Source organism: Macrobrachium nipponense, chromosome 43 (genome assembly GCF_015104395.2).
Source record: "Macrobrachium nipponense isolate FS-2020 chromosome 43, ASM1510439v2, whole genome shotgun sequence".
In the NCBI taxonomy this organism is placed as follows: Eukaryota; Metazoa; Arthropoda; class Malacostraca; order Decapoda; family Palaemonidae; genus Macrobrachium; species Macrobrachium nipponense.
The window spans coordinates 5,932,408-5,946,831 of record NC_061104.1 but is presented as its reverse complement, the minus strand read 5'-3'; the positions used below and the strand labels follow the sequence as shown (position 1 = coordinate 5,946,831).

General features: G+C 36.8%; 1 long non-coding RNA gene across 1 annotated transcript in view; it reads right to left on the bottom strand.

Annotated features, from left to right (window-relative positions):
* Positions 1-11,586, bottom strand: part of LOC135214017 (uncharacterized) — a 14,880-nt gene extending 3,294 nt beyond the window's left edge. Inside the window, exon 1 of the long non-coding RNA XR_010314247.1 lies at positions 11,291-11,586. This is a non-coding gene — a long non-coding RNA (uncharacterized LOC135214017). The remainder of the gene's footprint in view (positions 1-11,290) is intronic.
* Positions 11,587-14,424: the final 2,838 nt, after the last annotated feature.

The window sequence follows — 14,424 nt, the reverse complement described above, 5'->3', positions numbered from 1 at the left end:
TGTTGCAGATTTTTCTTCTGACATCTGATGTCTACAAATGAACAAGGGCAGGGTGCAAGTAACTACTCCTTATATATATAATATATATATGTGTGTGTGTGTGTGTATAGATATAGATATAAATGTAGATATATAGTAATCCCTTAATTATCCTATCCAGATCTTTATCTTATCTGGACACAGCCAGATCTAAGACCAAGGCCCAAAGATATGATATACGTGTATAGATTAAAAAAAAAAAGGCAAAAACCACTCTTCAATAATTGGCAATACTGCAAACCTCAGGGGAAAGGATAATAACACACCTACATTTGTTAACAGACTGAGAAGGTTTTTTTTTTTTTTTTTTTTTTTTTTGTCGGCGGGGGAACGAGAGGCGGTTTGGGAAAGGCCTGGAGAAGTTTTCAAGGTGGGGGGGAGGGGTTTGGATGCCTGCCCGCCATGGAATAGGAGGGGCAGTAAGGCTGGGCAAAGGAACTCTTGACATTTTGTGGATGCAATGGCTCACGCACTGCAATGTGCTGTTCATGCAAACATGCTGGTGTAATGTGTTTGAATTACTGTCACTAAAGCGTCTCTCAAACTAAGTGCTTGAACATGTGAAATATTACTGAAGGAATGTTTCCATGTTACGTGATTCCGTGATTTCGATGTATTGATTGATGGGTCAATGGAGATATGTTGTGATACACATTATAATTTTACTTATGGGAAGTTGTCAGGTGGGATTGCTTCTATAGTTATGGAATTGTTCAATACAGATGCAAAATATATATGTTATGAGTTTTGCTCTAATTACCAGGCAATATACCCTTAAATATATATGTAATGCATACATTATATTAATACAGATATTTTCCATATCTGTAAATAAACCCATGACCCAAGGGGTCATTGGCGAGTTAGGAGGGTGATCGATAGCCATAACAGGACGTAAAACTAGACCATGGCATGCAATGCGTGTGTGGCCTGGTTTGCATTTGTCTGTATCAACAATTTGCACATCTTGTAAACAGGTCACAGCGCCTTCCATGAGAAGCTGGTGACCTATCACCTGTAGAGGAAACACGTGACTTCCGAGTCATATGAACACGTATCTCTTATTTTTGTAATATGCTGAGAAAGCTATTGTTACCTATCGATGTGACACTCTTATTACGACAGTTCTATCCTCATCCTCCAACAGAGCGGTCATCTGACCAACCTTTCCTATACTCCTGTGTTGGAGTTGAAAATAAAGTTGTTGAAGTTAACTCAGGAAGTTTGAGTCATCTCCCCTATTCTGAAGAAGAAACAAAATCTACTTGATGTCACTCAGACGAGAAAGGGAAAAGGAACCACAATGCTTGCGTATCACAGTCGCAAGATCTAACATACAACTGGTCGCCGTCCTATACCATTATAAGTGGTGGACTGCAGACAATTAAATATATAAAAAAACAGTTTTGAAAATCATATGTATGTCAAAATGAGTCAGAATGCACAACATTTCGTTTCATCCTTATGTGATGGCCTGAAATAAAGTTAGTATATAATATCCCATTTCCGACAGCCATCTTGGATTATCGCCCCTGGCGACCATTTGTCGCAGTTTTGGAAAAAGCACCTGTTATTTTTTAAAACCAGAACCATTATATTTTCAATATCTGAAGTCGAAATTAGTGTACCCTCAAATGTGTACGGGTTTAATTGCCAGTGCGAAAGTTTTATTTTATTGTTGAAATCTATTTGTCTGTGGGACCTCGTTAGTATACTGTATTCGCTTTATTAATTAATAGCCCTCTCGATAATTTATGGTGTGGATAGAGTAGTTGCATTAGGTGTGGGCGGATCGCGTTGAATTTTGTATCTACGTACCCTTCTGAACATATTCTAACTCCCTTGAGGAATTGGTTGCACCCGACCGTTGATCTTTACGGAGACATTGTGGTAGCTTAAGAAATGAATATCGTGATAAGGGCAGTATCAGATATTTATCCAGACAAGTTTGCCATCCGTTGGGCAGTCACATTAAAAGTTATGTAACTGTTGCTTACCCATTCAGCCGTAGATTGAGCTCAATATTGCAATCTCATGAGAATAATTTTTGGCGATTTTCGCAAATTTGCAGAGTGAATTTAGAGTAGTAATTCTTATCGTTGCTTGTGCGATCATATGGGTACATTAAGGTTTCATGTTTATATTTGAATAAGATGTGCTGCATAAATTTCCCCCGGTGTTTGTAGATCTTTCCTCATCTGGCATTAAACGAATCGCTTAACAGTCGCTAAATTCGCGTAAAATGTATGAAATATAGTACTTTTCCTTCACCATAGCATACAACTTAAGTAATGACTTTGAAGACACAACGAAGCCCCTTTGAAACTGATACTAAAGTTTTCTATTCTTTACTCTAAATTGAAAGCACTTCTCGAAACGTAGACTCACGCTCGAGCATCCTTAGTATTTATTGGGTCTTCTCTCTTGCACAGATAAACCCATTTCTTCTTATCTTCGTCATTTTGGGGAAACCGAAAAAATCTATTGTTGTTTTCTTTACTCCTCACGGGAAAACAACCAAACACGGCAAAATTATGCGGAATTGTGTCGAAAGTTCCTTCTGTGAACGATTCACCGAGTCAACTTAAGTCTGTGACCAAGGTCACCGGTGGCCTCGGTGTGATTGGCTGCCTCCCGCCTGACGTCATGCGCACAACGGGACGTTTTTTTCGACTCGGGAGTGAACAGACGAGGTGTTCCTTGGATATTGATACGAACAAACTCTTAGCTTGAGTTACGAGCAGTTTTGCCAGATCTACAGAAATTTCTGTATTTCTACTGGATTTTCCACAAATCTACAGAAATATAGAATTTTTTTCATTTTCATCATAAATCTACTGGATTTTGTTGCACATGACTCAGAAACACTCAAGAAATTGCCCTGATAGAGCAGTAATCTTTAAAATCTAATATCTTTCCATCAAAAAAATAAAAATAAAATAAAAGTTTAAATCGAATATGAATGACACACTTAAATGTACTTGGTGTTGCGGGGACAATTCGATTGCATTACTCGATGTCTCGAAGCGGACATGTACCATACCGACTCATACGTGTTATTTACAGACTGGATGGACTCCTCAATAACGATTCTGTTAATTCTCTCACCAGTGCAGTGACCAGAGGTCTCTAAGTTGTTACACACTATAAATCTGTGTTTTATTATCTGGAGTTCATTTCCTAATAGATTTTATAATCGAGGTTGGTTTTCCAAAAATATTAACATTTCCTAGTAGTTCATTTTGATATGAATAAAACTATAACTATTTATTAGATCGAAAAGTGTAAATAGGATATCTTGCTCACTTGCTCAGGATCAAGGCTGGTAGTACCGTACGGTAAGCAATGTTTTTCTGTACTTCCTACTTGGCAGAAATGCCGTACCATAATTCCGCACCGTACCCTCAATTATCTTTCCGTACCGTATAGTACGTTAAATATACCGTAACGTAATTTCGTACTTTTATCGTACCATATATATTAGCAAGATCCTCTCTTAATGAGCATTTTAATAGTAACAGGCGTGAATTAGCGAAGCAACACTTTAGATAGGACGATAGTTATAAATGTAAATATATCATATAGACTTAAAAACTAAACAAATATAGATTAGGCTATAGTTTAAAGAATATACAGTTGTCAAAAGATAAATACTACTACTACTAGCAATAATAATAATGCTAGTAATAATGGTAATAATAATAATAGAAATGCTAATAATTCAGATAGTTACTCATAGGAATGTATAATAACTATATTATTGCTACTACTACTACTACTATTATCATCTTGAAATATATCCACTGAATTATAATTATTTTCCCAAAGCATTATTATCATCATTATCATCATCATAATGATGAAAATAAAAATAATGATAACTGCAATAATAGCGATAACAATGTTGGAAATATTAGTAAATATAATAATTTCTTAAAAGAGCAGTAGTTTTTATAACTATTCCATTCTTTTCGAATCACAGTATTCAGATTTGGACTAATAAAATATGTTTTTTACGAAGATACTGTATCTATTTGGAACGTGTAAGATATGTATAAAAAGGCAAAAATACAGAATATGAAATGCTATTCAACAAGCTTCCTTTCATCCGGAACATAAACACAGTTATGCATCAGTAACCTCGAATATTTGTATTAGAAAGCAAATAAAGTACATATGAGTAATTTACAGAAATTTCATTAAATCTACAGAAAAAAATGAACAAAATCTGCAGAAATTTTGCCAAGGGCATCTGGCAACACTGGTTACGAGACACAACTCGTGACACACACAAGCAAAGTTTATGGTATTTCGATCCTCTAGCAGGATAACATGATGAAAGTTTGCCAACAGTTTTAACACAATTTCATTACCCTTGAATACGACATAATACGTAATACCGAAAAATGGAAAATAGTATACTACCTTGAATCACCCCATCTTCAAATGGCTCTACGTTGTTGATAGTTTCGCGTGGGTGTCCCTAAACGTTCCACAAATTTAGCTAAATATCCCTACTCTTTGCAACACTGCCCAACAAAGCCCAAGTGACGCCCTTGTCCTGAAAGAAACTCCGCCCCAGTACGTGCCATGAACGGTAACAAGTTAGCTCATGGTAAACGTGACAGTGCACGGGTTGGGCGAATCGGGAGTTCTTGTGGTGCCAAACGTCTTTAAGATAACAAAAAAAAAAAAATATTATATATATATATATATATAGATATATATATATATATATATATTATATATATATATATGAGCTTAGCAGAGTTTACTCCAATAACATTTCATTGAAGTAAAGCCATGAATTTTAAACGGACATTGAAAACCCTTTTGACTTCATATATTTTCAGTGGAAACCTAATGTTTCCTTCAGAAAAACAGAGATGTAGCATAATATTTAACATCGTACCGATCGCCACCTGCCAGCATAAAAGTGGGTGTGTGTGTTTGTGCTTGTAGTATATGCATGCAAACGTATATTATTATTATTTATAACAATATTCATAAGAATGGCTGTCTGGTTGCCGTAGAGTCAATAGTGAAGTTTTTCAATCTCTCGAATGAGTTTCTTTGTAGCACCAGGTTAATAATAATAATAATAATAATAACAATAATATGTTTTAAAGTATGGACGTGCACAGAAACTCCAAAGTTTTCTGCTGATATGTATTTTAAACTTCCCCGTTTAAGTGTTATTCATTGTTTGTAGGACTAAAATTTTTCACTTTTTTCACATTTGGAAATTCGACGAACAGAATTTCCAAAAATTGTTGTAGTTTCAACAGTGCTAAAGCTGTCTTCCCTCTCCTAACAATTGCTTCTCCTAACAATTGCTTCATAGTGCAACTGCTTTGAGGTTTTCCTCTTGTTAACACCTGTCAAACTTTTTACTATCAATTTCCGTTTCAGCGCTGAATGGCCTTAGTTGCCCCAGTGCTTGGCATAATGCCAAAAATCTATGTAAACAAAATTATGCCCTTAATTTAAGTCATACACTTGGCCACTGAGTGTGAGCTTGGATGAAAATAGTAGTATACTCCTTTACTACCATTATCCCTGGCTTTAATTAATACATGTTGAATATTTGCATAGAATTTTCTGTTGAAAGAGAGTTGGAAAAAAAGTGTCATCCATATTTACTTAAAGCATATCGCAATTCTAATAAATTTATGCATCAATTCTGCTCTAGTTCAGCTTCGTAAAAGGTCTACGGTAACTCCGTAAATAGGTAGTCTTCTGTACTCCTATAATTGCTAAAAGTATTACATACTAATGAAATACTCATTTTGATTCTTTGCCCACAATGAATGACAAGTACGAAAGGTTTGCTAAGACTATTAAATAAATTAAATAATCAGTGTTTTCTTTGTAACACAATGAATTTTAAGCTAAAATCCCGTAAGGGCTTGCTAAAAATATTCAATACCGAATTTTATTATCACTTTTTATTTGTTTGTACACAATGTATGAAAAGTACAAGTCAAAAGCAAAAAATTTTTAATAAAAACTTTTTATATATTAGTACACAATGAATGACAAGGACCAATCAGGAAAGGACATCTGGAAGGTTTTATGAAAACGGAATCAACCTCAAAAAGGCAATTTTTTACTACAGTTTATCAAGTACGCCTTGAAAGACAACCGTATTCAGATCAGCTATTGACAGGATGAGTTTGTCACGTAACTATATTTGGTTACAGTAGGTTAACTTAGATCCACCAAAACAACAATACGGTAGGTTTCCTTAGGTTTCCTTAAGAGCACATTAGCTCTTGAAATAATTTAATGAATGAAGCTGATACTGTTTCCCTGTAAATAGTAGGGACTATATCATTCGAATTCCTGTTCATGGCCTAGTAATGACCAATAGGGATATTCTTTTAATACAATGTCCAGTAATGTGCAGTACTACGAAATAGCATATGTCCATAGAAATCCGTAGTGTAAGCCTACTCCCTCTCTCTATTTTCCCCTACAAACAGGTCAGATACCATCATTTTTACCATCTTGTATATTGTTTGTTTCATCCCATGAGTTATCGCAACTCTTTACAAATGGCTTTAAACATGCATTTTCAAGTATATAATTTAGAAATTCGCGATGTGAAAATATTATTTACCAAGAGGGAGAAGCCAATAACGCATAATATATTTCACGGTGTATCTCATTTGAAGAATATATTGTTGTTAAATTAGTGTTACATTGTGTTTAGATATATCCGATTAAAATGCATATGTCATACAAGCCGTAAACTGTGAAATTGAGAAGAAAGTATTTCTTCGGCATCGTGACTGGCGGCAGTGATGGATATAGGACTGAGGGGGCTAAAAGGCGTGGCTTGTGACGTCATGGATCAGCTCCACGCGCTTTGATTGGTCCTAATTTTCCCCATCCCTAAACTCTTCCAGACTTGGGAAATTGGCGACCGCGGGGTAGGGGGAAGAGTTCTTTGCAGCGTCCCTTTGCCTCCTTAATTTGCAACTCTTTACATTCCTTTTATTGCAGCTTCGTTCTTATTTTTTTCCTTCCTTTTTGCTTTCCACCCTCTCTTTAACAATTATCTCGTAGTTCGACCGAGAGGTTTTCCTCCTGTTACATTTCTCAAAAATTCCCCTTTTCAGGGCTGAATGACCTCATTTGTCCAAGCGCTTTGCCTTTATGCTTCATTCTGTTCCTTAATCATGAGTACGCGTTGTTATAAATCTACTCTTTTCTTTCATAATTATCGATGCTTCTGAAGCAGTTGCTGTCATGGAAACTGTTTAAGAGAAAACTATACCCTACCCTAAAGGTTTGTGTGTGTGTGTGTATGTATATGTGTATATATATATATATATATATATATATATATATATATATATATATATATATATAAATGCATGTGTAGGTTTATAAAATCTACTCTCCCCCCCCCCCCCCCCCGAATGGCATATTCAAAGAACTCGATTTGACGATTCAAGCAATTCTACAGAGTCCAACCAAATGGCTATTTCTTCTTTTTCTATGGGTAAAACGTTAAACTATTTTTCCTCTTGCTTCCTATGGGTAAAACGCAAAACTTTATTTTTTTCCTCTTGCCCATATCCTTGAAAAAGAATAAAGCTCAAGAATAGGGAGGCGAGATATTACGCGAACGGCAGAGATTAATTTCTATATTGGGAGATGGACTTGTGGCAAAAGAAGGTCGGCAGTAGTGGGTGACGGTGATCTGCTACCGCCATCATCTCCTGAAGGGTGGGTTTGGGGGGGTGGGGGGGCTGTGTACACGTTGCTTGAGTGCTTGCCTGCGCACATAACCTGGTCCTGGTCATTAAATATAATGGGGCGGAGCTTCAGTAAGAAGAGAGAGAGAGAGAGGGCGGGCGGAGCAGAGTAATTTCTTCATGATCTAAAATATCGATTTTTCATTATATATATATATATATATATATATATATATTATATATATATATATATATATATATATATATAATCATTTCTCGGTTAGATTTCATAACTTAATGGGAAAATAACTTTGAATTCAGCACATTGACCACTCACCCAGACAGTGTTCGCCATGAAGGGCCACGTGGGTTGGAACTTTATGAGTAGTGCGATAAAAAAAGTCTTAGTCATCCTTACCATATGGACCACATGACGAACATGAACGGACCGCTAAACCACAATACGTTTAAAATTACTGTCAAATAAGAGAGAGAGAATTGGCTACCGCTTTTACTAAAGTCAAACATTTACATCAAGAATTAAAATTATTTCACCAAGAAAAATGCCAGTTTTCATATCAGCACTCCTGTGTGTTCGGTGCTACACCTACTGCTCAAACCAAAGTATTCTCACTCAGTAACGTATGCAACTAATTTATATAGCCTACTCCCCTGGGTGTAAGGTAGCCATAAGGTGTAGTGAATTCGATATGAAATCATATTTGTGGGTTAATATTCGTAAATATATAATGTGTATATATATATTATAAATTATGAAAAACCGTACATTGCTGCTCAGTTATCAGTATAAGGATCCTTAGTAATACTCGTGTTTATCAAGAAACATATGTAATAGTGTGGCACAGTGTTGTTATTCCAAAGGGCAATAACTTAATAATGCTTAAGAAAAAGGCACGAAACGGTTAATAAGGAAGAAAAGAGAAAAGGGAATAAGATAATGATTTTTCTTAGAGGACGAATTATCGCGTTACTCGACCCAAACGATTAAGGCTTTTAGCCATCAGACATGTGGTTTCCATCTCCCCCAAGGAACCTCTGTCCGTACCAGCAATTAGTGACCAACAGGAGATTATGGGCGACGAGCGATATCTACCAGGCATATTCGAGAAATTGGAAACTACTCTCATTAGCGCCTATGACTAATTGCCGTTCCCTTTGTGAACAGGTCAGAGAGAGCCATCTGGCATACGTTAAAAAGGAATTCTATGACCCGTTGTTAGAAGGAGGGAAGTACCAAACTCTTCAGAGCTCCACCTTTCCAAAGATAGGCCTCTAGTATCGACGAATCAAAAGCCATGAGTGCTGGTCATAAGACAGCCCAAAAGGGGTATCAGCAAATGACCTACGAGATTGTACAAGGGATACACCCCCAAAAGCCAACACATCAAGTAGGAGGCGTATACAAATTCAACGCCTACGAATTACTGTAGAAGCCATGACAGGAAGGCGGGTTTGTATAATGTTGGTAGCCACTAAGACACAATAAGTCTTTCAGAAGTTACCACACCCAGTCCAAATCCAAGAAATCCAAAGGCGGTGCTAAAAAGATATCATCCGAATAAAAAGGCAAACAGAGAGAGAGGAAGGCAGAGAGAAAAAGGAGCGGAGAAGAAAACGACAGAGTGGAGAAAAGGGGGGAGACCACGAGTGAAGAACAGACGAGTGGTGCAGCAGCCGAACAGAAAGAAGAAGAAAACACAGAGTCCAGCAAAGAAGATCCAGCGAAGAAGAACAAGTACAAAGTGTGGTGTGCAAGTCCATAGACAGTGAAAAGTGACAATCAATACTCAGTGAAATTCCCTCGTGCCTATAGACTCGTAATTGCAACAAGTGTCAATTAAGTTTTATCAGTCCAAAAGCCCAGTAACTCAGAAGGTGAAAAAACTTTTGTAAGAACCCCGAACAAAGAATAAAGAAATAAGCTCACATTAATCTTCATTTCTCATCCAAAATTAGAACCCTTTTAGCTAATTGCAGATCAAGAGCTTTCAGCAAGGTAAGAAATCTAATTCCCAAAGTACAGCCTCCAAGTCGGCGCACGTTACCTTAGAGCTGTGTGCGAAAGAGTAAGTACCGCCACACATATTCGTATAAATATTTACAAAGATTAAGTTTTGTAAATATTTACACAAATATATTTCGTCCCACTAGACAAGAGTATTGTTGTGAATCCTTCTATTCATATATATATATATATATATATATATATATATATATATATATATATATATATATATATATATATATATATATATTATATATATATATATATATATATATATATATATTATATAATATATAATATATATATATCATATATATATATATATATATATATATATATATATATATATATATACATACATAATGCATGGGCGTGTGTGTATATATATATATATATATATATATATATATATATATATATATATATATATATATATATATTATATATATACACACACACCATACAGCACGTGTACGTGAATGAGTCAGTTCATAATCCCCAAAGCTTATAGACACTGGTTATTTGTTTGTTTGTATGGTGTTTTTACGTTGCATGGAACCAGATAAACACTGGTTACGAACATGATATCAAGAAAATAAAGATGGCGGCATCAGACATCACACCCTGTAACAACAGGACAAAATTTTCCTTGTATCCTGCCAGTCAGATATTGCCAAGCATCAGTAGGCGGAGCAGCGTCAAGCATAAATGGAATAAAATGGCGGTCTTCTGTCGTCAGCCAACGAACAGCGTATTTTATGGAAGTTAGAAATATTTATGGAAATGTGATGGCAAGCACATTTGAAAAAGAAAAAGTCCGCCATGTGGAAAAATGAATGGGTTCATTGCATTTAGCTAACGCAGTTTATACTGATATATCCTCAGTATACAGAAGTTATGGTATATTGCAGTTAAAAACCAAAGGGACGAAGGATCAACGAGTAACGTAGTAAAATATGTAAACCGAAACTAGGCCTTGACTGAAATCCTCGGAACGCGGGCCCATCTGACCTTATTCTCTTTATATCCACGCCTATGCTTTGTCTTTGGGTGATCTCATCTTGTAGATTAACCTTTTTAATCATCCTGGTAACAAAAGTACTTTAGTATATAAATGCAGACCACTCCCTTCACCACGTCACACGGTAACGAAAATGGGGCGGGTGTTTAATCCATGACGTCGCAATCTCTAAAATTTCTCCATTGGTCTTGATACGACGCTTAAGAGAAAGCTGATCAAGTTTTCTTCAGCAAATCCAACGAGTAAATTAATTTCTGCTGTGCTATTCTTCGCAAAGGTTGAGAAAACACGGACAGATAGACTGAGGAAATACAGTATGAAACTGAAGGTAACTGGAAGCTACAGTTGCAACTCACCGATGGCTCATACTACAAAGGCAGTGAACTCAACCACCAAACTCGGATAAGTCTCACATCAATCACTTCTTCGAATCTTTACTAATTATCTAACACTGCCAACTCAAGAAAACTGAGCAAAATTTGTGAATTATTCGCTTACCTTGGGTGCGTGCAACAATCAACGCTCTGAAATGACACCGAAATATAATACGGAAGAAGAGTTCAACTTCTTTCTGCCACTCTCGCCCTATTTGGTGGCGAAACAGGAGACAGTGGGCCGCGGGACCTTGGCTGACGTGTTGCTGATATCATCATGCGACGAAAACGTTTCTGCTTGTTGAGAGAGAGAGAGAGAGAGAGACCGATTAACTGATATTTTTCCTCTTTACAACACACCCCCATTGACGTCTTTTCCTCATATTCCTATTTAGCTTGCCTCATTTCGTAAGCCAAATGGGCAACTAATTCCAGGTAACTGTCTTTTTTCCTTTAGAATGTTAACTCATGTAATTCATAATTTTGAAATGTTTCTTCACATAATCTTCTTTCTGTTGGGGTTGAATGTTTCTTATAATTTGAAATTACCTTCTATTATTATTAGGTTAGATCTGTTTCTCATATAAAACGCTTCTATTAAAGAATCTCGAGGAAGTCTCCTATAATCCAGATTAGCGTAATGAGAAAAGTACGGTTGGCACAGTTGCTTTCCTTATTTACTTAATATACAGCGCATCACGAAATTTAGCAACTTCAGAGCATTGGCAAAACTTAAAACCGACAGTTTTTTCTTTTATAAAAAAGACGGGAAATGACTATCATTTCTGTGGATGAAGTAAACTTCCTGCTTGGATTCTTAGATTGGCCATGTATGGTATGACAGTTATCGTACCCTTGGTAACTCGCTGCCATTCGCTCCTTGAGGGAAAGGTTCAGAGTTCAAGTGGCTGTTTCATTTCAGTTTGGGGACGTGCCTCTTTTTGTCTGTTGTTAGTTCATATGAAACTTTTTGGTTATTTTTCCATCACTGCTTTAGGGGCGTGTGCCCCGAGAATATGATAAAGATAGGAAGTAACTGATCGATGTGTCAAGAACGCTTGCAGTGTGTCGGCTTTTATTTCCTTTGTGCATGTGTGTGTGCGCGCGCGCGCATATATATACATACATACATAATACACAAAAGCACGAGCTGATGCAAAGCCATGCGGTGAATGACGGAATTTGATAATAACTTACTGTCATTCATGACGAAAGTTAATAGTCGTGGCTCAAGATTTCATGAAAAATGAAGTAACTCGGTTAGTTTACGTTGACTATTGATTCTTTATGTAAAATTAAGACTCAGGTCTGAATCCATGCAAATGTAGTGATGATGTAAGTCTGACGGTTTGGTTGATGCACCTGGATCCCGTGGACCGGACAGCTGATCTTCTGCAGCCTCGGAAACCTCCCTCAACTGCTGAATAATTCGGGAGAGCTGTTTCCATAACGAATCACCACACCTACTACTACTACTACAAGTCTTCTACTACTTGCCAGCAAGAAGAACCCGTAAAAAATAGTATGATTATTTATTCTTCAATCAATTGATTGTCTCTCCTCGGCCTGTTAGAGCAAGGTGATTAGATGATAGGAGATTTTCAAGTAATTGATTTTTTTATTATATTTTTTCTGGTTGGTTGATCGTGTTTTTTTTATTTTTTTTTATTTTATCTATTTTATTTTTTTTTTTAGAATTTGAGTGACTAATTTTCTGTTGATTTTGGTGTCGTTATTTTGAAATGTTGCGATATATCTTTGTTGGATGGTTGTTTTTTTATGATTTGAATGACGGTATTTTTTTCGAACATTTGGTATGTTCAACCATTGAATGTGACATTGACAGCGACACAGAAAGAGGTTGAGGGTTAGAGTAGAATATCAAAGTCCCGTCCTTAAAAAAGGGCATTAGCCTCTGCCGTCCTATGCAGGTCCTGTGATCCTGGCTGCCACAAATGATTACCTGAGAAACCTCAGCTCAGAATCTGACTCGGAAAATGAATTCGAGAATGCTTTGTTATCATTATATAATAATAATGTCTTTATTCCACAATATTACAGTGGGTATTCTTACAGTGTGCATTTGTAGGAGAAAGAAATCACTGTGGAGGAGTGAGTACATGCCCAAGAGGAGTACCCATGGTGCATTTGGTTTAACATCCGAGTTGAGTGATGCAAGATTCGAGAATTATTTCAGATTAAGCAGATGAGGTGCATAACATGATACAGAGTGACATATCATCTGAAGGTTGCAACACCCAAAAACCGATCGTGTGTAGAGAAAAACTGGCTGTGTTTTTAATGTCAGTTTTATTTTCCTTCATGTCTGTCTTTCAGCAATATAGGAACAGGAAAAAATCCACTGATGAACAATTCCCTTTTCTTTTGACCTATAATACTCCTTCCATAATGTCATTATAATGGATAATTGTAAAAAGGAAACACGACAGGGAAAACAATGTTGATAAGCACACAGGTCTTTCCGAGAGATTCATCAGAAATTCACAAAATCATCAGACATATGACTTTCACATCATATAATAATTTGGTGGGAAATCAGGGGATGTGTCCTGATACTGTTCTGAAAGCACAGGGAGAGACTGTGATATATCGGTAGTAGATGCATCAGTAGGTGTACATGCACGAGAAGTACGACCATAGGATGAGTGGGAGGAATGGCTTTGGGAATAGGGAGACATGCCAAGCAAGGTTTCTTCAGCGTCTGAAACTATGCGAAATACGAGTACATCCCGTTTTATCTTGTGCTGTAAGGCGGGTGGCATTTTTGAAGTCGATGCGTACATGGTCATGAAAAAAGGATAAAGGGATCTCTTTCTTCCTGTCTAAATTTTTCCTCAATTTTTTTCCTATCAAGTGCTCTCTGTTTAACTCTCTCTTCGTGATTTTATTGAGATCGATTCCTTGAGCAGAGCAGTAACATCAGTCTGCTTTTTCTCTACTTCTCTTGCATGAGCTGTAAGGTCAACCAACAATACTCTAACCACCACCATCAAATTCATCGTCGAGTCCGGGATTTTTACGTGAAGCAGTGATGAGTTGTGGGTTCTCTTCTTCGACCAAACTACTGCCATCATCAAATGGCCGTACGCTCTCGTTGTCAGTCAGTGGATGATATCATGTGGATTACTGAGCGAGTTACTTCCTGTGCCCCATGTGCACAGAAAACTGCGTTTTAAGTTTTAAACACTGAGTGACGCAGGCCGAAGGCAGGTCCTCCACTGCGCTGTGCTGTCCTGC